This window comes from Oncorhynchus clarkii, chromosome 17, assembly GCF_045791955.1.
Source record: "Oncorhynchus clarkii lewisi isolate Uvic-CL-2024 chromosome 17, UVic_Ocla_1.0, whole genome shotgun sequence".
Classification (NCBI taxonomy): Eukaryota; Metazoa; Chordata; class Actinopteri; order Salmoniformes; family Salmonidae; genus Oncorhynchus; species Oncorhynchus clarkii.
The window spans coordinates 81,936,954-81,962,180 of NC_092163.1; positions in this window are offsets into that span (position 1 = coordinate 81,936,954).

Below are 25,227 nucleotides of genomic sequence, written 5' to 3' on the forward strand. Positions count from 1 at the left end.
CTGTCTCTCTGCCTGTATCTGTCTCTGTCTCTCTGCCTGTATCTGTCTCTGTCTGCCCGTATCTCTGTCTCTGTCTATCTGCCTGTATCTCTCTCTGTGTCTATCTGCCTGTATCTCTCTCTCTCTGTCTATCTGCCTGTATCTCTCTCTGTGTCTATCTGCCTGTATCTCTCTCTCTGTCTATCTGCCTGTATCTCTCTCTCTGTCTATCTGCCTGCCTCTCTCTCTCTGTCTCTCTGCCTGTATCTGTATCTGTCTGCCTACCTGTCTCTCTGTTTGTCTGTCTCTCTGCCTGTATCTGTCTCTGTCTCTCTGCCTGTATCTGTCTCTGTCTCTCTGCCTGTATCTCTCTCTCTGTCTCTCTGCCTGTATCTGTCTCTGTCACTCTGCCTGTATCTGTCTCTGTCTCTCTGCCTGTATCTGTCTCTGTCTCTCTGCCTGTATCTGTCTCTCTGTCTATCTGCCTGTATCTCTCTCTCTGTCTATCTGCCTGTATCTCGCTCTCTGTCTATCTGCCTGTATCTGTCTATGTCCCTCTGCCTGTATCTGTCTCTGTCTCTCTGCCTGTATCTGTCTCTGTCTCTCTGCCTGTATCTGTCTCTGTCTCTCTGCCTGTATCTGTCTCTGTCTGCCCGTATCTCTCTCTCTGTCTATCTGCCTGTATCTCTCTCTGTCTGCCCGTATCTGTCTCTCTGTCTATCTGCCTGTATCTCTCTCTGTCTATCTGCCTGTATCTCTCTCTCTCTGTCTATCTGCCTGTATCTCTCTCTCTGTCTATCTGCCTGTATCTCTCTCTCTGTCTCTCTGCCTGTATCTGTCTCTGTCTGCCCGTCTCTCTGTCTCTGTCTATCTGCCTGTATCTCTCTATCTGTCTATCTGCCTGTCTCTCTCTCTGTCTCTCTGCCTGTCTCTCTATCTCTGACTCTATCTGCCTGTATCTCTCTCTCTGTCTATCTGCCTGTATCTGTCTCTCTCTGCCTGTCTCTCTGTCTCTGTCTATCTGCCTGTCTCTCTGTCTCTGTCTATCTGTCTGTCTCTCTATCTCTGACTCTGTCTATCTGCCTGCATCTCTCTCTCTGTCTCTCTGCCTGTCTCTGTCTATCTGCCTGTCTCGCTGTCTCTGTCTATCTGCCTGTCTCTCTGTCTCTGTCTATCTGCCTGTCTCTCTATCTCTGACTCTGTCTCTTTGCCTGTCTCTCTATCTCTGACTCTGTCTATCTGCCTGTATTTCTGTCTCTGTCTGTCTGATTGTCTGTCTGTTTCACATGTCAGGACGCTGTTGAGACGAAGCAGGTACGGGGAGTAAAACATTTCATTATAACGGACAGAGACGAGACAGGAACAGCGTCAGAAACAAATTCAAAAGACTAAAAACAATACAATGCAGCAGTGGAGAACAGACAGATATAGGAGAGGAAAATTGAGTCCAGGTGAGTCCAATTACACTGATGCTGGTGACCAGGGAAGGCAGGTGTGAGTGATGCGGGGTAATCTGGAGCCCTCAAGAGTCAGGGGAAGGAAAGAGCGGGAGCAGACGTGACAGTTTCTCTGTCAGCCTGTTCTGTCTGCCTGTCTCTGCCTGCCTGTTCTGTCTGCCTGTCTCTGCCTGCCTGTTCTGTCTGCCTGTCTCTGCCTGCCTGTCTCTGCCTGCCTGTTCTGTCTGACTCTGTCTGTCTGACTCTGTCTGCTTGTTCTGTCTGACTCTGTTCTGTCTGACTCTGTCTGACTCTGTCTGTCTGTCATTACAACGCTACTGACCCACTCAAACATTATTTTTAAACAGAGAAATATGGGCCTAGTAGAAGGAGACACCGTGGGTAGGTTGGTGAATGAGGACCATTAAACAGAGAAATATGGACCTAGTAGACACCGTGGGTAGGTTGGTGAATGAGGACCATTAAACAGAGAAATATGGACCTAGTAGACACCGTGGGTAGGTTGGTGAATGAGGACCATTAAACAGAGAAATATGGGCCTAGTAGAAGGAGACACCGTGGGTAGGTTGGTGAATGAGGACTATTAAACAGAGAAATATGGACCTAGTAGACACCGTGGGTAGGTTGGTGAATGAGGACCATTAAACAGAGAAATATGGACCTAGTAGACACCGTGGGTAGGTTGGTGAATGAGGACCATTAAACAGAGAAATATGGACCTAGTAGACACCGTGGGTAGGTTGGTGAATGAGGACCATTAAACAGAGAAATATGGGCCTAGTAGAAGGAGACACCGTGGGTAGGTTGGTGAATGAGGACCATTAAACAGAGAAATATGGACCTAGTAGACACCGTGGGTAGGTTGGTGAATGAGGATAATTGTGTATATATACTAGTGGTATAATTAGGTTACCAATGTGATGGTGGTTAAGTGTACTATAAAACACTGAACTGGTTCACTGCTACATTCCCTGTCTCCAAATACCACGTCAAACTGCCTGTGTTTGGTGGATCTCAAATGTCTGTTTTGTTTGTGTACGTTTCATTACATGATGTGAGTTATTGAATTGGTCACTAGGCTGTCTTGAAACCATGAAGAAGCTCTTCAAATAGACAGACAGGTTGAGTCTGAAATGGCACCTTTTCCTTATATAGTATACTACTTTAGACCAGAGACCAGCTAGTGCAGTATATAGTATACTACTTAAGACCAGAGACCAGCTAGTGCAGTATATAGTATACTACTTTAGACCAGGGACCAGATAGTGCAGTATATAGTATACTACTTTAGACCAGAGACCAGCTAGTACAGTATATAGTATACTACTTTAGACCAGGGCCCGTCTAGTACAGTATATAGTATACTACTTTAGACCAGAGACCAGCTAGTACAGTATATAGTATACTACTTTAGACCAGAGACCAGCTAGTGCAGTATATAGTATACTACTTTAGACCAGGACCCGTCTAGTACAGTATATAGTATACTACTTTAGACCAGGGCCCGGCTAGTGCAGCATACTGTACAGGGATGACATTTCAGACAGACGGCGATATGAATTGACACGTCTTGGGTTGTGTTCGTTGCCAGTCAGTCAACCCATGAGCCAATCAGTTCAGTGAGTCTTCCTAACTGTGCTGAGGCAGGGATGTAGAGACCAATATGTTTAGATATCCAAAAGACTTAGCTGACTAGTATAGCAACAACGCAACAGTCTATACAGACCTTAATGAGGAGACAGCAGTCTATATAGACCATAATGAGGAGACAACAGTCTATATAGACCTTAATGAGGAGACAACAGTCTATATAGGCCCTAATGAGGAGACAACAGTCTATATAGACCTTAATGAGGAGACAACAGTCTATACAGACCTTAATGAGGAGACAGCAGTCTATATAGGCCCTAATGAGGAGACAACAGTCTATATAGACCTTAATGAGGAGACAACAGTCTATATAGACCCTATAGTGAGGAGACAACAGTCTATATAGGCCCTAATGAGGAGACAACAGTCTATATAGACCTTAATGAGGAGACAACAGTCTATATAGGCCCTAATGAGGAGACAACAGTCTATATAGACCTTAATGAGGAGACAACAGTCTATATAGGCCCTAATGAGGAGACAACAGTCTATATAGACCCTAATGAGGAGACAACAGTCTATATAGACCTTAATGAGGAGACAACAGTCTATACAGACCTTAATGAGGAGACAGCAGTCTATATAGGCCCTAATGAGGAGACAACAGTCTATATAGACCTTAATGAGGAGACAACAGTCTATATAGACCCTATAGTGAGGAGACAACAGTCTATATAGGCCCTAATGAGGAGACAGCAGTCTATATAGGCCCTAATGAGGAGACAACAGTCTATATAGACCTTAATGAGGAGACAGCAGTCTATATAGGCCCTAATGAGGAGACAACAGTCTATATAGACCTTAATGAGGAGACAACAGTCTATATAGGCCATAATGAGGAGACAACAGTCTATATAGACCCTATAGTGAGGAGACAACAGTCTATATAGGCCCTAATGTGGAGACAACAGTCTATATAGACCTTAATGAGGAGACAGCAGTCTATATAGGCCCTAATGAGGAGACAACAGTCTATATAGACCTTAATGAGGAGACAACAGTCTATATAGACCCTATAGTGAGGAGACAACAGTCTATATAGGCCCTAATGAGGAGACAGCAGTCTATATAGGCCCTAATGAGGAGACAACAGTCTATATAGACCTTAATGAGGAGACAGCAGTCTATATAGACCATAATGAGGAGAAAGCAGTCTATATAGACCCTAGTGAGGAGACAACAGTCTATATAGACCTTAATGAGGAGACAACAGTCTATATAGACCTTAATGAGGAGACAACAGTCTTTTCAGACCCTAAAGAGGAGACAACAGTCTATATAGACCCTAATGAGGAGAAAACAGTCTATACAGGCCCGAATGAGGAAACAACAGTCTTTATAGACCCTAAGGAGGAGAAAACAGTCTATATAGGCCCGAATGAGGAAACATCAGTCTTTATAGACCCTAATGAGGGGACAACAGTCTATATAGGCCCTAATGAAGAGACAACAGTCTATACAGGCCCTAGTGAGGAGACAACAGTCTATATAGACCCTAGTGAGGAGACAACAGTCTATATATACCCTAGTGAGGAGACAACAGTCTATATAGACCCTAGTGAGGAGACAACAGTCTATATATACCCTAGTGAGGAGACAACAGTCTATATATACCCTAGTGAGGAGACAACAGTCTATATAGACCCTAATGAGGAGACAACAGTCTATATATACCCTAGTGAGGAGACAACAGTCTATATAGACCCTAATGAGGAGACAACAGTCTATATATACCCTAGTGAGGAGACAACAGTCTATATAGACCCTATATATAATCTTTGTGTTTAATATGTCTATTTTATTTCGATCCCTATTCCATATGTAGTGCACTGCTTTTGACCAGAGCCTTTGCCTTTAAAGTAGTGCACTATGTAGGGAATAGTGTCCCATTAGGGACAAACGGGGCTGACGGTAGAGCTGGTTACCGTCCCTGGCTAACAGAATTACTCATCATTTACTGTCATTTAGCTCACGTTGTTTTAGTGTGCAGCTTAATCATGACTTCAGAAAGCAGAAAAATAACCATTAGAAACTAGCAGAAGACTTTGACAAAGCTCTTTCAGTCTCTTGTTCTGGGCCTTTAATGATAGGAATTCATTTGTGAGATACACCCACATTTCCTGCTTAATTATGTCACGTGAAATTGTATGTTTCGTTCATGGAATATATTAACCTGCTTCGCAGGTGATTTTAAAGAGCAAATGTTTGGTGGTTCTTTATACTTAGTGTTTGTTTGTGTGTGTCTGTTGTGCGTGCGTGGCACTTAGCTGACATGGTGAATAGACAATCTTGTTTCACCTGGAATTTCCAGTTGAACAAAAAGTAGAGCCGTCATAAATTGTCAATTCAAAAACAATCCGGTTTCAACAGGGAGACTGTTTTCTAATTGACTGGTTAGGGGGTTGTTTACAAGGTTTCCACTGAATTTGTGACTTGATTTTATTAGAAACACGTGACTTTAAAACTAAAACAACACAGCAGCCTGAAACTCTCCTGATATGTGTTTCATTCATCCATCAATTCATCAGATGTTTATGGTAAAAACAACTGGATAGCCCACTCACTCATTAACACCTGACATTTCCATGGAGTCCTGGGGTCCATATACACTATAATAAACCTCATTCACAATATACAGGTCAACAATGTGCTGTAAGATAAGTGAGTCATTAAAGGGTCAAAGGAGAAGTTCAACAAACTTCTTCCATTGAACTGTGTCTCTTATCTAGAAGAGGTTTGGCTTCCGTTGAACTGATTCTGTACATTAACACTACAATAACCAGGCACGTACACAGAGAGGGTTCTACAAGTCCACAGAGAGGGTTCTACAAGTACCACAGAGTAGGTTCTACAAGTCCACAGAGAGGGTAATACAAGTCCAAAGAGAGGGTTCTACAAGTCCACAGATAGGATCTACAAGTCCACAGAAAGGGTTGTATAAGTGCTTCCCCCTCTCTAGTGGAAATTCCCCTTCAAATATTGATCCGTCATAAACTGGACTTACACTGAGTGCACCAAACATTAGGACACTCAGTCTATGTCAAGGAAAGAGCATGTGTTCTTAATGTTTTGTGCACTCAGTGTACGTGCCCTTTGTAGACATAAACACTTGCCCTGAATATGTCAATACGCAACCCTGGCAATTCACCTGAAGTGTCCTACTATGCTATAGAAGTGACCTAGAAGTGTTTAACTCGTTCCATGGAACTTTCCTGCCTCACCTGAGAGTAGAGGAGGTGAGAGACCGCCCTTTCTGGGAAAATAACACAATTTTGTCTCCTCCCTCAAAGCTTTAAATAGGAGCACACACACTCTTCTCTCTCAAACACAAAGTTTTGTCGTAGGATAGTTGGTCACTGGGCTGAAAATCTTCCAGAACCTGTAAGTAAAATATTGTCTATCATTGATAATGATAAAAGGGAAAAGGTTTGTCTATATCTGATAACTATGGATGTTATAAATGTGTGTGATATTTTTCAAGATATTTTTTTCTTCATGTCTAATCAGAAAAACCTGACAGCCTGTTGATTTAAGATACGTTATCACATTAGATATGTTTACATAGTGCCAGTGATGAAGTCACTGAGTCTAATTTAATTTAACATCTTAATGTCTTTTGCAGGTTCCTGACCTACGCTCCGAAGCACAGATCTAGGATCAGCTCATCCTCATCAAATCCAAACCAGGACCGTATTAAACCACAAGGGGAACACTAACCTCAGACCAGCGTTAAAACCCCACGTCTTCCTGCCAAGACACTGACACTCCGTCCAGAATTCCTCTGCGCTCCAGCTGTCCATACATCCATCCGTCCATCCATCCATCCATCCACACCCCAGCCAGCCAGCCATGGGTCTGATGAGCGAGGACATGGAGTGCTGTGTCTGCCTCCAGCCCTACTCTCGCAGGGAGAAGATCCCTCGGATGCTCCACTGTAAGCACACATTCTGTGGGCTGTGCTTGCAGGCGATGTCCAGGCTCCAAAGCGGCCTACTGACAGTCTGCTGCCCCCTGTGCCGTTGGATCACCTGCACCGAGCCCAGCCTCACCCTGTCGGGGTCGCTGTGGGTTAACACTGAGATATGGGACCAGATACTAGACAGACAACAGGAAGAGGAGGAGGAGGAAGAGGAGGAAGAGTGGAAGGAAGCTAAAAGACAGACACGGACCACTACACAGTACACGTGGTGAGTACCCCAGGCATCTCTATCTCTCTCTCCCTCTCTCTGTCTCTCTCTCTCTGTCTCTCTGTCTCTCTCTCTCTCTCTCTCTCTCTCTCTCTCTCTCTCTGTCTCTGTCTCTGTCTCTCTCTCTCTCTCTCTCTCTCTCTCTCTTCAATTCAATTCAATTCAAGGGGCTTTATTGGCATGGGAAACACATGTTAACATAAAGCAAGTGATATGGGAGTTTATCAAAATTGGATTTGTTTTCGAATTCTTTGTGGATCTGTGTAATCTGAGGGAAATATGTCTCTCTAATATGGTCATACATTGGGCAGGAGGTTAGGAAGTGCAGCTCAGTTTCCACCTCATTTTGTGGGCAGTGAGCACATAGCCTGTCTTCTCTTGAGAGCCATGTCTGCCTACGGGCGGCCTTTCTCAATAGCAAGGCTATGTTCACTGAGTCTGTACATAGTCAAAGCTTTCCTTAATTTTGGGTCAGTCACAGTGGTCAGGTATTCTGCCGCTGTGTACTCTCTGTGTAGGGCCAAATAGCATTCTAGTTTGCTCGTTTTTTTTGTTAATTCTTTCCAATGTGTCAAGTAATTATCTTTTTGTTTTCTCTCTCTCTTTCTCTCTCTCTCTCCCTCTCTCGTATCTCTCTCTCTCTCTCTCTCTCTCTCTGTCTCTCTCTCTCTCTCTCTCTCTGTCTCTCTCTGTCTCTCTCTTCTGTTTATTTCCCATTCTCTCCTGTCCTCTAGGTCTCCATCAAGGCATTGTGGCCTGAGGCTCAAACTACAGGATTTCCTGAGGAGGATGAAGCACAATGTACTGTAAACCGAGAAGACGAAGAGCAGAGAAAGAAGCCTGGATTTTCCCATTTCAGAGCAGGAGATACTCATTGAGTAATGAAGCTAATTCACAAAACAGGACCGACCGGTGACTTTACATAATGAAGCAAGATTGAACCAATTATTCATATGCTTGTGTTTGATCGACTTTGGGTATGTGTAATGTTCTCAGTCAACTTACCTGGTAAAATAATGGTTAAATTATAATATTAATAATAAAGGATGGATAGGTGGAGGAAATAAAAAATAAGATATTAAATGGATTGAGGAAGAAAGAAAGATAAAGGAAGTTATGAATAGATGGACAGACATAGATTGATAGATAGATAGATAGATAGATAGATAGATAGATAGATAGATAGATAGATAGATAGACAGTTGGATAGATAGATAGATAGATTTGTACCATTTGTACATTGTTATAACACTGTACACTGTACACATATGTATAATATGACATTTGTAATGTCTTTATTGTTTTGAAACTTCTGTATGTGTAATGTTTACTGTTAATTTTTATTGTTTATTTCACTTTTGTATATTATCTACCTCACTTGCTTTGGCAATGTTAACACATGTTTCCCATGCCAATAAAACCCCTTGAATTGAATTGAATTGAATAGATAGATAGATAGATAGATAGATAGATAGATAGATAGATAGATAGATAGATTGATAGATAGATAGAGGGGTGAAGGTTAGATACTGTGTATTGTACAATGTGTTCTGTGTACAATACAATATACTGTGAACAATGTTTATAATAGATGTTTAATGATTTGATAAAAGGTGTATTACTGCGTGAAGGGAAGTGGAGGTTTAGTATTTATTATGACATCATTTTAGAACAGCTTTAATATTGCAGATTGTTTCTTTTATCAATGTAATTGTCTGCATCATTTCCAGTCCCCCAAATCAGGCATGTTGGATTTGTTTATCCTCATTGGACATGTTTAATTCATCTGTTCTGTTTGAAGAGCAGGTTTTTATCCTGGAATTATATTTATTGGTTGATAAATACATCCAATTTAAAATAACCCTGTCTTAGAGTTGTGAAATAGCTTATTATTATCATTACATTAGGAAAGTAACTGTCTGATATCCAACTATTTATGGACCCCAGATAGAGTTGGGGGTGTTAATACACTACACATTCTACACTACTATTTCCTAAAACACAAAACAAACCCTAAACATTCCACTGTCCTTGGTTTTGATGTGTGCAGTACATGACTGAAATCACTCTCTGTCTAATCATGTCTCAGAGAACCCTGTATGCATTCTTGCATATGAGATTCCATAAAAACACATCACTTTGTTAAAGATACGACCAAAATTAACATTTTCGGAGGAGGTTAGGAGAATTTATGCAGCATGTTAGGGAAATGATTATGTGATTAATTTCCTGCTGTGAGTTATTGTTTTATTTAACTAGGCAAGTCAGTTAAGAACAAATTCTGGTTTTCAATGACGGCCTAGGAACAGTGGTTTAACTGCCTTGTTCAGGAGCAGAATGACAGATTTCTACCTTGTCAGCTCGGGGATACAATCTTGCAACCTTTCGATTACTAGTCAAATGGTCTAACCACTAGAGTACACTGCCGCCCTGTCACGGCTTTCTTCCTGGGAACGAGAGGCGGACCAAAACGCAGCATGGTTATAGTTCATGGTTCTTTAATAAGAAAACTCAAACATGAACAAACTACAAAACAATAAACGTGAAAACCGTAACAGTCCTAACTGGTGCATAAAACACAAAGACAGGAAACAATCACCCACAAAAATACCCAAAGAATATGGCTGACCAAATATGGTTCCCAATCAGAGACAACGAAAAACACCTGCCTCGGATTGAGAACCAATCTAGGCAACCATAGACTTACCTAGACACCTAAACTGAACACAACCCCATAAATCTACAAAAACCCCTAGACAAGCCAAACACAAAAATCACCCATGTCAGTTCTTGGCCAAACCAAAATAATAAAGAAATCAAAGATAACTAAGGCCAGGGGTGACACGCCCCTTTGTATTGGTCACTAGGCTGTCTTGAAACCATGTAAAAGCTCTTCAAATTTACAGACAGATTGTGTCTGAAATGGCCCCTATTCATTATAGTATACTACTTTTGACCAGGGCCCAGCTAGTGCAGTATATAGTATACTACATTAGACCAGGGCCCGGCTAGTACAGTATATAGTATACTACTTTAGACCAGGGCCCGGCTAGTGCAGCATACTGTACAGGGATGACATTTCAGACAGACGGCGATATGAATTGACAAGTCTTGGGTTGTGTTCGTTGCCAGTCAGTCAACCCATGAGCCAATCAGTTCAGTCCGGCGCCGTGAGTCTTCCTAACTGTGCTGAGGCAGGGATTTAGAGACCAATATGTTTAGACAGTGCCTTGCGAAAGTATTCGGCCCCCTTGAACTTTGCGAACTTTTGCCACATTTCAGGCTTCAAACATAAAGATATAAAACTGTATTTTTTTGTGAAGAATCAACAACAAGTGGGACACAATCATGAAGTGGAACGACATTTATTGGATATTTCAAACTTTTTTAACAAATCAAAAACTGAAAAATTGGGCGTGCAAAATTATTATACTTTCGCAAGGCACTGGATATCCAAAAGACTTAGCTGACTAGTATAGCAACAACGCAACAGTCTATACAGACCTTAATGAGGAGACAGCAGTCTATATAGACCATAATGAGGAGACAACAGTCTATATAGACCCTATAGTGAGGAGACAACAGTCTATATAGGCCCTAATGAGGAGACAACAGTCTATATAGACCTTAATGAGGAGACAACAGTCTATATAGACCCTAGTGAGGAGACAACAGTCTATATAGACCATAATGAGGAGACAACAGTCTATATAGACCCTATAGTGAGGAGACAACAGTCTATATAGGCCCTAATGAGGAGACAACAGTCTATATAGACCTTAGTGAGGAGACATCAGTCTATATCAGTGGTTCTTAACCTTGTTGGAGGTACTGAACCCCACCAGTTTCATATGCGCATTTACCGAACCCTTGAAAAAAAAAATCAAATTCATAACATAGGTATATATTTGACTGGTGCACAAAATGAACCGTGCATCAACATCACTGTGTTCAAAGAACAAAATCATCAAAACATTTTCACACAAAAACAAAATAATGAATATTTACTGCAAATCAGTGTGACTTCTGCTGTTGCCTTTCACAGACCAGTTCAGAAATGCGCGGCTTTAACTTCTCATGTCATTTTCGCAACAAAGTCTGTTCCTTTTCTTCGTTTTTATGTCCAGCATCCTCGAAAAGGATTGCTCGCAAAGATATGTTGTAACAACCGGTATGAAAATCTCCAGAGCTTTCTTAGCAATAACAGGGTACGTTACCATTTGTTGACACCAAACACATTGAAAGCGTTGTTGTTCTGAAGAGATGCTGTTGAACCTGGCTCTGCTGAATTTCAATGATTTCATCGAGGTATTCATCATTGACATCTGTTGTCTCAACACTAAACGTGAACGGCTGTCTCACCCATGCTGGATATGACTCTCTTGTAGGGAAGTATCCGTCGAGAGACTTTGCAAGCTCATCTAAGTGCGTGGCAATTGCTTGCTTCAGTTCCGCAGGTACAGAAATGTCTCCGATTCCAGATACATCTTCGATCTTACTTACACAGTCGTCCAGCAGGGGAAAGTTTGCAAAGTTATTGTTCTCTGTTCGTCGTTTCCATAACGGTAGCTTTTTTTGAAAAGCCTTCAGGTTTTCCTCCGCTTCGATGATGTTGACTCCACCGCCCTGCATATTTTGATTGAGATGACTGAGAGCTGCGAAGATATCGGCCATGTACACTAAAATGAGAATGAACTCAGAATTTTTGAAGCAATCTGCATGACAATGTTGGTGCTCTTGCAAAAACAAGGCTAATTCCACACGCACGGCAAAAACACGATTCAGCACCTGTCCCCGGGATAACCACCTAACGTTAGAATGGTACAGAAGTACTTCGAATTCAGAGCCCATTTCTTTACACAGCTCACTGAAGATGCGATGCCGCAGAGCACTAGTTCGCACATAGTTCACGCATTCTACTACAAATTTTAATACTTCTGCCAGATTTGGCTTGAAATCAGATCTGCAACTACTTGAGCCAAGATGTCTTTGCTCATGTCCTCTATTCTGTCGCTGATGGTGTCATTTGAAAGAGGAATTTGGGATTTGGGACTTAACTTCAGCCTCTTTTCCCAGCATGATATTCACCATCTTCAACACAGCTGGTTTTATGAGTGTTTCACCAATGTTGGTTTGCCCTGCTTTGCTAAGCAACTCCGTACGATGCTGTGAGGATCGGTTTGTTGATGGGTACAAAGCCGAGAACAGGCAGAGTAGCCTTTTCATCGAATCTGGCTCTCTTCACCTTGAATTCAGCGAACGTTGTGTTCTTGTATTTTTCATCTCATGCAGCTTAAGGAAGTGTTCTCTTAGTTTTGCCGGTGCTAGACTAGAATTGCTCAACTTGGCATTGCATATCATGCAGTTAGTACACTGACTCCCATCACTTTCCGTTATACATGTAAATCCATATTGTACATATTCGTCCGACCACTTTCCTTTTTTGCTCGACATAGTAAGTATGAAGGGATTAAAATATTAAGAAAGAAATCACAAGACGTACCATCACGACAGTCACAAGTCGACTACTGAGCGCACCAAATTCCCTGCAGCACAGATAGGCCAAGCGATGTAGCGTGATCACCTGTAGCCAATGATGGCCAAGCGGAGCGTGTCATCACGAATCATATGAATCGGATGTGTGTCTTGACCTCCGCCGAACCCCTGAGACTGACTCACCGAACCCCTGGGGTTCGATCGAACCCAGGTTAAGAACCACTGGTCTATACAGACCCTAGTGAGGAGACAACAGTCTGTATAGACCCTCATGAGGAGACAACAGTCTATATAGACCCTAGTGAGGAGACATCAGTCTATATAGACCCTAATGAGGAGACAACAGTCTATATAGACCTTAATGAGGAGACAACAGTCTATATAGACCCTAATGAGGAGACAACAGTCTATATAGGCCCTAATGAGGAGACAACAGTCTATATAGGCCCTAATGAGGAGACATCAGTCTATATAGGCCCTAATGAGGAGACATCAGTCTATATAGGCCCTAATGAGGAGACATCAGTCTATATAGGCCCTAATGAGGAGACATCAGTCTATATAGACCCTAATGAGGAGACATCAGTCTATATAGGCCCTAATGAGGAGACATCAGTCTATATAGTCACTATATATAATCTTTGTGTTTAATATGTATATTTTATGGCTCCTATTTGGTTTGTTTTTCTTAACTTTTCTTGATAATTGTAGCCTTAAGGTGTCTGTCAGAGAAATAGGCAACTCTGTTGTCCCTGGGTGTGTCCCAATTGCTATCCTATTCCATAGATAGTGCACTGCTTTTGACCAGAGCCTTTGCCTTTAAAGTATTGCACTATGTGGGGAATAGTGTTCCATTTGGGACAAACAGGGCTGACGGTAGAGCTGGTTACCGTCCCTGGCTAACAGAATTACTCATCATTTACTGTCATTTAGCTCACGTTGTTTTAGTGTGCAGCTTAATCATGACTTCAGAAAGCAGAAAAATAACCATTAGAAACTAGCAGAAGACTTTGACAAAGCTCTTTCAGTCTCTTGTTCTGGCCCTTTAATGATAGGAATTCATTTGTGAGATACACCCAGATTTCCTGCTTAATTATGTGACGTGAAATTGTATGTTTAGTTCATGGAATATATTAACCTGCTTCGCAGGTGATTTTAAAGAGCAAATGTTTGGTGGTTCTTTATACTTAGTGTTTGTTTGTGTGTGTCTGTTGTGCGTGCGTGGCACTGGTGACATGGTGAATAGACAAGTGTGTTTCACCTGGAATTTCCAGTTGAACAAAAAGTAGAGCCGTCATAAATTGTCAATTCAAAAACAATCCGGTTTCAACAGGGAGACTGTTTTCTAATTGACTGGTTAGGGGGTTGTTTACAAGGTTTCCACTGAACTTGTGACTGTTAATGATGATGCACGGACACAGAGAGGGTTCTTCAATTCCAACGAACGGGTTCTAGAAGTCCTACCCACCCCCACATCCAGTGAAAATGATCCTACAATGAAGATTGATTTATTTTAAACTGAATGTACACTGAGGACACCACACGTTACGAACACCTTCCTAGTGTTAAGTTGCACCCCCTTGAGAACAACCTTAATTCATCAGGGCATGGATTCTACAAGGTGTAGAAATCGTTCCACAGGGATGCTTGGCCACGTTCACTCCAATGCTTCCCACAGTTGTGTCCAGTTTTCTTACCAGGAAGTGTACATCGAGCATGCGCTGACCAACTAGAAAGTGTCTTCACTGACATTTTCAACCTGTCCCTGACGGAGTCTGTACAACCAACATGTTTCAAGCAGACCACCATAGTCCCTGTGCCCAAGAACACGAAGGTAACCTTCCTAAATGACCTCCGACCCGTAGCACTCACGTCTGTAGCCACATCGACGGGGCTGTAGTAGAGCGTGTCGAGAGTTTTAAGTTGAAGAGTTACAGTCGTGAAGAGGGCACAACAAAACCTCTTCCCCCTTAAGAGACTGAAAAGATTTGGCATGGGTCCCCAGATCCTCAAATGTTCTACAGCTGCACCATCGAGAGCATCTTGACTGGTTGCATCACCGCCTGGTATGGCAACTGCTCTGCATCCGAGGCACTACAGAGGATAGTGTGTACGGCCCAGAACATCACTGGGGCCAAGCTTCCTGCCACCAAGTACCTATATAATAGGCGGTGTCAGAGGAAAGCCCATAAAACTGACAGAGTCTACAGTCACCCAAGTCAAAGACTGTTTCCTCTGCTACCCCACGGCAAGCGGTACCGGAGCTCCAAGTCTAGGACCAAAAGGCTCCTTAACAGCTTCTACCCCCAAGCCATAAGACTGCTGAACAATTAATCAAATGGCCACCGGACTATTTACATTGTCAACTCCCCCCTGAACATCTATGTGCTGAAGGTGGTGCCAGGACAACAACCTCTCCCTCAACGTGATCAAGACAAAGGAGATGATTGTGAACTAAAGGAAAAGGAGGACCGAGCCACGCCCCCATTCTCATCGACGGGGCTTTAATGGAGCAGGTTGAGAGCTTCAAGTTCCTTGGTGTCCACATCACCAGCAAACTATCATGGTCCAAACACACCAAGACACAAGACTCCTGAACTTCTAATCAAATGGCTACCCAGACTATTTGCATTGCCCCCCCCCCCCATCCCCCACCTCTTTTACGCTGCTGCTACTCTCTGTTTATTATCAATGCATAGTCACTTTAACTTTACCTACATCTACATATGACCTCAATTACCTCGACTAACCGGTGCCTCCGCACATTGACTCTGTACCGGTACCTCCCGTTACATACCCTAGCTATTGTTATTTTACTGCTGCTCTTTAATTGTTTGTAACTTTTCATTTTATTTATTTGACCTATCTATTTTATACTTAACACTTATTTTTCCTAAAACTGCATTGTTGGTTAAGTGCTTGTAAGTAAGCATTTCACTGTGAGGTCCACACCTGTTGTATTCAGCATTTCACTGTGAGGTCTACTACACCTGTTGTATTAAGCATTTCACTGTAAGGTCTACTACACCTGTTGTATTCAGCATTTCACTGTGAGGTCCACACCTGTTGTATTAAGCATTTCACTGTAAGGTCTACTACACCTGTTGTATTCAGCATTTCACTGTGAGGTCTACTACACCTGTTGTATTCAGCATTTCACTGTGAGGTCTACTACACCTGTTGTATTCAGCATTTCACTGTGAGGTCTACTACACCTGTTGTATTCAGCATTTCACTGTGAGGTCTACTACACCTGTTGTATTCAGCATTTCACTGTGAGGTCTACTACACCTGTTGTATTCAGCATTTCACTGTGAGGTCCACACCTGTTGTATTCATCATTTCACTGTGAGGTCTACTACACCTATTGTATTCAGCATTTCACTGTGAGGTCCACACCTGTTGTATTCAGCATTTCACTGTAAGGTCTACTACACCTGTTGTATTCAGCATTTCACTGTGAGGTCTACTACACCTGTTGTATTCAGCATTTCAATGTGAGGTCCACACCTGTTGCATTCTGCGCATGTGACAAATACAATTTGATTGGATGTCCTTTGGCTGGTGATGGACCATTCTTGACAAACACAGGAAACTGTTGAGCGTGAAAAACCCAGCAGCAGATTTGAAGTTCTTGACCAAAACCGGTGTGCCTGGCACATTCTGCCATATCCCATTCAAAGGCTCTTAAATCTTTTGTCTTGTCCATTCACCCTCTTTGTAGACATGAACACCTGCCCTGAAAATGTCAATACGCAACCCTGGCAATTCTCCTGAAGTGTCCTACTATGCTATAGAAGTGACCTAGAAGTGTTTAACTCGTTCCATGGAACTTTCCTGCCTCACCTGAGAGTAGAGGAGGTGAGAGACCGCCCTTTCTGGGAAAATAACACAATTTTGTCTCCTCCCTCAAAGCTTTAAATAGGAGCACACACACTCTTCTCTCTCACACACAAAGTTTTGTCGTAGGATAGTTGGTCACTGGGCTGAAAATCTTCCAGAACCTGTAAGTAAAATATTCTCACTCATTGATAATGATAAAAGGGAAAAGGTTTGTCTATATCTGATAACTATGGATGTTATAAATGTGTGTGATATTTTTCAAGATATTTTTTTCTTCATGTCCTTCATGTTCTTCAAATTTAATTTAACATCTTAATGTCTTTTGCAGGTTCCTGACCTACGCTCCGAAGCACAGATCTAGGATCAGCTCATCCTCATCAAATCCAAACCAGGACCTTATTAAACCACAAGGGGAACACTGACCTCAGACCAGCGTTTAAACCCCACGTCTTCCTGCCAAGACACTGACACTCCGTCCAGAATTCCTCTGAGCTCCAGCTGTCCATACATCCATCCGTCCATCCATCCATCCACACCCCAGCCAGCCAGCTATGGGTCTGATGAGCGAGGACATGGAGTGCTGTGTCTGCCTCCAGCCCTACTCTCGCAGGGAGAAGATCCCTCGGATGCTCCACTGTAAGCACACATTCTGTGGGCTGTGCTTGCAGGCGATGTCCAGGCTCCAAAGCGGCGTACTGACAGTCTGCTGCCCCCTGTGCCGTTGGATCACCTGCACCGAGCCCAGCCTCACCCTGCCGGGGTCGCTGTGGGTTAACACTGAGATCTGGGACCAGATACTAGACAGACAACAGGAAGAGGAGGAAGAGTGGAAGGGAGCTAACAGACAGACACGGACCACTACACAGTACACATGGTGAGTACCCCAGGCAAAGGTGGATGGATTGATAGACTGATTTAGAAACCTGGAGAAACCTTCCTCTGTTCTCTGATCTTCCTAACATTTTGTTCTGTATCTTTTGCTCTCTCTCTCTCTCTCTCTCTCTCTCTCTCTCTCTCTCGCTCTCTCTCTCCTCTCTCTCTCTCTCTCCCTCTCTCTCTCTCTCTCTCTCTCTCTCTCTCTCTCTCTCTCTCTCTCTCTCTCTCTCTCTTCTGTTTATTTCCCCTTCTCTCCTGTCCTCTAGTTCTCCATCAAGGCATTGTGGCCTGAGGCTCAAACTACAGGATTTCCTGAGGAGGATGAAGCACAATGTACTGTAAACCGAGAAGACGAAGAGCAGAGAAAGAAGCCTGGATTTTCCCATTTCAGAGCAGGAGATACTCATTGAGTAATGAAGCTATTTCACAAAACAGGACCGACCGGTGACTTTACATAATGAAGCAAGATTGAACCAATTATTCATATGCTTGTGTTTGATTGACTTTGGGTATGTGTAATGTTCTCAGTCAACTTACCTGGTAAAATAATGGTTAAATTATAATATTAATAATAAAGGGTGGATAGGTGGAGGAAATAAAAAACAAGATATTAAATGGATTGAGGAAGAAAGAAAGATAAAGGAAGTTATGAATAGATGGACAGACATAGATAGATAGATAGATAGATAGATAGATAGATAGATAGATAGATAGATAGATAGATAGATAGATAGATAGATAGATAGATAGATAGATAGATAGACAGTTGGATAGATAGATAGATAGATTTGTACCATTTGTACATTGTTATAACACTGTACACTGTACACATATGTATAATATGACATTTGTAATGTCTTTATTGTTTTGAAACTTCTGTATGTGTAATGTTTACTGTTAATTTTTATTGTTTATTTCACTTTTGTATATTATCTACCTCACTTGCTTTGGCAATGTTAACACATGTTTCCCATGCCAATAAAACCCCTTGAATTGAATTGAATTGAATAGACAGACAGATAATAGATAATAGATGTTTAATGATTTGATAAAAGGTGTATTACTGTGTGAAGGGAAGTGGAGGTTTAGTATTTATTATGACATCATTTTAGAACAGCTTTAATATTGCAGATTGTTTCTTTTATCAATGTAATTGTCTGCATCATTTCCAGTCCCCCAAATCAGGCATGTTGGATTTGTTTATCCTCATTGGACATGTTTAATTCATCTGTTCTGTTTGAAGAGCAGGTTTTTTATCCTGGAATTATATTTATTGGTTAATAAATACATCCAATTTAAAATAACCCTGTCTTAGAGTTGTGAAATAGCTTATTATTATCATTACATTAGGAAAGTAACTGTCTGATATCCAACTATTTATGGACCCCAGATAGAGTTGGGGGTGTTAATACACTACACATTCTACACTACTATTTCCTAAAACACAAAACAAACCCTAAACATTCCACTGTCCTTGGTTTTGATGTGTGCAGTACATGACTGAAATCACTCTCTGTCTAATCATGTCTCAGAGAACCCTGTATGCATTCTTGCATATGAGATTCCCTAAAAACACATCACTTTGTTAAAGATACGACCAAAATTAACATTTTCGGAGGAGGTTAGGAGAATTTATGCAGCATGTTAGGGAAATGATTATGTGATTAATTTCCTGCTGTGAGTTATTGTTTTATTTAACTAGGCAAGTCAGTTAAGAACAAATTCTGGTTTTCAATGACGGCCTAGGAACAGTGGTTTAACTGCCTTGTTCAGGAGCAGAATGACAGATTTCTACCTTGTCAGCTCGGGGATACAATCTTGCAACCTTTCGGTTACTAGTCAAATGGTCTAACCACTAGAGTACACTGCCGCCCTGTCACGGCTTTCTTCCTGGGAACGAGAGGCGGACCAAAACGCAGCATGGTTATAGTTCATGGTTCATTAATAAGAAAACTCAAACATGAACAAACTACAAAACAATAAACGTGAAAACCGTAACAGTCCTAACTGGTGCATAAAACACAAAGACAGGAAACAATCACCCACAAAAATACCCAAAGAATATGGCTGACCAAATATGGTTCCCAATCAGAGACAACGAAAAACACCTGCCTCGGATTGAGAACCAATCTAGGCAACCATAGACTTACCTAGACACCTAAACTGAACACAACCCCATAAATCTACAAAAACCCCTAGACAAGCCAAACACAAAAATCACCCATGTCAGTTCTTGGCCAAACCAAAATAATAAAGAAATCAAAGATAACTAAGGCCAGGGCGTGACACGCCCCTTTGTATTGGTCACTAGGCTGTCTTGAAACCATGTAAAAGCTCTTCAAATTTATAGACAGATTGTGTCTGAAATGGCCCCTATTCATTATAGTATACTACTTTTGACCAGGGCCCAGCTAGAACAGTATATAGTATAGTACTTTAAACCAGAGCCCAACTAGTGCAGTATATAGTATACTACTTTAGACCAGGGCCCAACTAGTGCAGTATATAGTGTACTACTTTTGACCAAGACCCGGCTAGTACAGTATATAGTATACTACTTTAGACCAGGGCCCAACTAGTGCAGTATATAGTATACTACTTTTGACCAAGACCCGGCTAGTACAGTATATAGTATACTACTTTTGACAAGGGCCAAGCTAGTGCAGTATATAGTATACTTCTTTTGACCAAGGCCCAAATAGTGCAGTATATAGTATACTACTTTGACCAAGGCCCGGCTAGTACAGTATATAGTATACTACTTTTGACCAGGGCCCAACTAGTACAGTATATAGTATACTACTTTGACCAGGGCCCAGCTAGTACAGTATATAGCATACTACTTTAGACCAGGGCCCAACTAGTGCAGTATATAGTATTCTACTCTTGACCAGGGCCCGGCTAGTACAGTATATAGTATACTACTTTAGACCAGGGCCCAACTAGTACAGTATATAGTATACTACTTTAAACCAGGGCCCAACTAGTACAGTATATAGTATACTACTTTTGACCAGGGCCCGGCTAGTACTGTATATAGTATACTACTTTAAACCAGGGCCCAACTAGTACAGTATATAGTATACTACTTTAGACCAGGGCCCGGCTAGTACAGTATATAATATACTACTTTAGACCAGGGCCCGGCTAGTACAGTATATAGGGTACTACTTTGACCAGGGCCCAACTAGTACAGTATATAGTATTCTACTTTAGACCTGGGTCCGGCTAGTACAGTATATAGTATACTACTTTTGACCAGGGCCCGGATAGTACAGCATATAATATACTACTTTAGACCAGGACCCAACTAGTACAGTATAGAGTATACTACTTTATACCAGGGCCCAACTAGTACAGTATATAGTATACTACTTTAGACCAGGGCCCGGCTAGTACAGTATACAGTATACTACTTTTGACCAGGGCCCAACTAGTACAGCATATAATATACTACTTTAGACCAGGGCCCAACTAGTACAGTATATAGTATACTACTTTTGACAAGGGCCCGAATACTACAGTATATAGAATACTACTTTAGACAAGGGCCCGGCTAGTACAGTATATAGTATATTACTTTAGACCAGGGCCCGGCTAGTACAGTATATAGAATACTACTTTAGACCAGGGCCCGGCTAGTACAGTATATAGTATACTACTTTTAACCAGGGCCCAACTAGTACAGTATATAGTATACTACTTTTGACCAGGGCCCGGCTAGTACAGTATATAGTATACTACTTTTGACCAGGGCCCGGCTAGTGCAGTATATAGTAAACTACTTTAAACCAGGGCCCAACTAGTACAGTATATAGTATACTACTTTGACCAGGGCCCAACTAGTACAGTATATAGTATACTACTTTAGACCAGGGCCCGGATAGTACAGTATATAGTAAACTACTTTAGACCAGGGCCCGGCTAGTACAGTATATAGTATACTACTTTGACCAGGGCCCAACTAGTACAGTATATAGTATATTACTTTAGACCAGGGCCCGGCTAGTACAGTATATAGAATACTACTTTAGACCAGGGCCCGGCTAGTACAGTATATAGTATACTACTTTTAACCAGGGCCCAACTAGTACAGTATATAGTATACTACTTTTGACCAGGGCCCGGCTAGTACAGTATATAGTATACTACTTTTGACCAGGGCCCGGCTAGTGCAGTATATAGTAAATTACTTTAAACCAGGGCCCAACTAGTACAGTATATAGCATACTACTTTAGACCAGGGCCCAACTAGTGCAGTATATAGTATTCTACTCTTGACCAGGGCCCGGCTAGTACAGTATATAGTATACTACTTTAGACCAGGGCCCAACTAGTACAGTATATAGTATACTACTTTAAACCAGGGCCCAACTAGTACAGTATATAGTATACTACTTTTGACCAGGGCCCGGCTAGTACTGTATATAGTATACTACTTTAAACCAGGGCCCAACTAGTACAGTATATAGTATACTACTTTAGACCAGGGCCCGGCTAGTACAGTATATAATATACTACTTTAGACCAGGGCCCGGCTAGTACAGTATATAGGGTACTACTTTGACCAGGGCCCAACTAGTACAGTATATAGTATTCTACTTTAGACCTGGGTCCGGCTAGTACAGTATATAGTATACTACTTTTGACCAGGGCCCGGATAGTACAGCATATAATATACTACTTTAGACCAGGGCCCAACTAGTACAGTATAGAGTATACTACTTTATACCAGGGCCCAACTAGTACAGTATATAGTATACTACTTTAGACCAGGGCCCGGCTAGTACAGTATACAGTATACTACTTTTGACCAGGGCCCAACTAGTACAGCATATAATATACTACTTTAGACCAGGGCCCAACTAGTACAGTATATAGTATACTACTTTTGACAAGGGCCCGAATACTACAGTATATAGAATACTACTTTAGACAAGGGCCCGGCTAGTACAGTATATAGTATATTACTTTAGACCAGGGCCCGGCTAGTACAGTATATAGAATACTACTTTAGACCAGGTCCCGGCTAGTACAGTATATAGTATACTACTTTTAACCAGGGCCCAACTAGTACAGTATATAGTATACTACTTTTGACCAGGGCCCGGCTAGTACAGTATATAGTATACTACTTTTGACCAGGGCCCGGCTAGTGCAGTATATAGTAAACTACTTTAAACCAGGGCCCAACTAGTACAGTATATAGTATACTACTTTGACCAGGGCCCAACTAGTACAGTATATAGTATACTACTTTAGACCAGGGCCCGGATAGTACAGTATATAGTAAACTACTTTAAACCAGGGCCCAACTAGTACAGTATATAGTACACTATTTTAGACCAGGGCCCGGCTAGTACAGTATATAGTAAACTACTTTAAACCAGGGCCCAACTAGTACAGTATATAGTATACTACTTTAGACCAGGGCCCGGCTAGTACAGTATATAGTATACTACTATTGACCAGGGCCCAACTAGTACAGTATTTAATATACTACTTTAGACCAGGGCCCGGATAGGACAGTATATAATATACTACTTTGACCAGGGCCCAACTAGTACAGTATATAGTACACTATTTTAGACCAGGGCCCGGCTAGTACAGTATATAATATACTACTTTGACCAGGGCCCAACTAGTACAGTATATAGTATACTACTTTAGACCAGGGCCCGGATAGTACAGTATATAGTAAACTACTTTAAACCAGGGCCCAACTAGTACAGTATATAGTATACTACTTTAGACCAGGGCCCGGATAGTACAGTATATAGTAAAGTACTTTAAACCAGGGCCCAACTAGTACAGTATATAGTATACTACTTTTGACCAGGGCCCAACTAGTACAGTATATAATATACTACTTTAGACCAGGGCCCGGCTAGTACAGTATATAGTGTACTACTTTGACCAGGGCCCAACTAGTACAGTATATAGTACACTATTTTAGACCAGGGCCCGGCTAGTACAGTATATAATATACTACTTTGACCAGGGCCCAACTAGTACAGTATATAGTAAACTACTTTAAACCAGGGCCCAACTAGTACAGTATATAGTATACTACTTTTGACCAGGGCCCAACTAGTACAGTATATAATATACTACTTTAGACCAGGGCCCGGCTAGTACAGTATATAGTGTACTACTTTGACCAGGGCCCAACTAGTACAGTATATAGTATACTACTTTAAACCAGGGCCCAACTACTACAGTATATAGTATACTACTTTAGACCAGGGCCCGGCTAGTGCAGCATACTGTACAGGGATGACATTTCAGACAGACAGCGATATGAATTGACACGTCTTGGGTTGTGTTCGTTGCCAGTCAGTCAACCCATGAGCCAATCAGTTCAGTGAGTCTTCCTGACTGTGCTGAGGCAGGGATGTAGAGACCAATATGTTTAGATATCCAAAAGACTTAGCTGACTAGTATAGCAACAACGCAACAGTCTATACAGACCTTAATGAGGAGACAGCAGTCTATATAGACCATAATGAGGAGACAACAGTCTATATAGACCTTAATGAGGAGACAACAGTCTATATAGGCCCTAATGAGGAGACAACAGTCTATATAGACCTTAATGAGGAGACAACAGTCTATATAGACCCTAGTGAGGAGACAACAGTCTATATAGACCCTAGTGAGGAGACAACAGTCTATATAGACCATAATGAGGAGACAACAGTCTATATAGACCTTAATGAGGAGACAACAGTCTATATAGACCCTATAGTGAGGAGACAACAGTCTATATAGGCCCTAATGAGGATACAACAGTCTATATAGACCTTAATGAGGAGACAACAGTCTATATAGGCCCTAATGAGGAGACAACAGTCTATATAGACCCTAGTGAGGAGACATCAGTCTATATAGACCCTAGTGAGGAGACAACAGTCTATATTGACCCTAATGAGGAGACAACAGTCTATATTGACCCTAATGAGGAGACAACAGTCTATATAGGCCCTAATGAGGAGACAACAGTCTATATAGACCCTAGTGAGGAGACATCAGTCTATATAGACCCTAGTGAGGAGACAACAGTCTATATTGACCCTAATGAGGAGACAACAGTCTATATTGACCCTAATAAGGAGACAACAGTCTATATTGACCCTAATGAGGAGACAACAGTCTATATAGGCCCTAATGAGGAGACAACAGTCTATATAGACCCTAGTGAGGAGACATCAGTCTATATAGACCCTAGTGAGGAGACAACAGTCTATATTGACCCTAATGAGGAGACAACAGTCTATATTGACCCTAATGAGGAGACAACAGTCTATATAGACCCTCATGAGGAGACAACAGTCTATATAGACCCTCATGAGGAGACAACAGTCTATATAGAACATAATGAGGAGACAACAGTCTATATAGACCCTATATATAATCTTTGTGTTTAATATGTATATTTTATGGCTCCTATTTGGTTTGTTTTTCTTAACTTTTCTTGATAATTGTAGCCTTAAGGTGTCTGTCAGAGAAATAGGCAGCTCTGTTGTCCCTGGGTGTGTCCCAATTGCTATCCTATTCCATAGATAGTGCACTGCTTTTGACCAGAGCCTTTGCCTTTAAAGTAGTGCACTATGTAGGGAATAGTGTTCCATTTGGGACAAACAGGGCTGACGGTAGAGCTGGTTACCGTCCCTGGCTAACAGAATTACTCATCATTTACTGTCATTTAGCTCACGTTGTTTTAGTGTGCAGCTTAATCA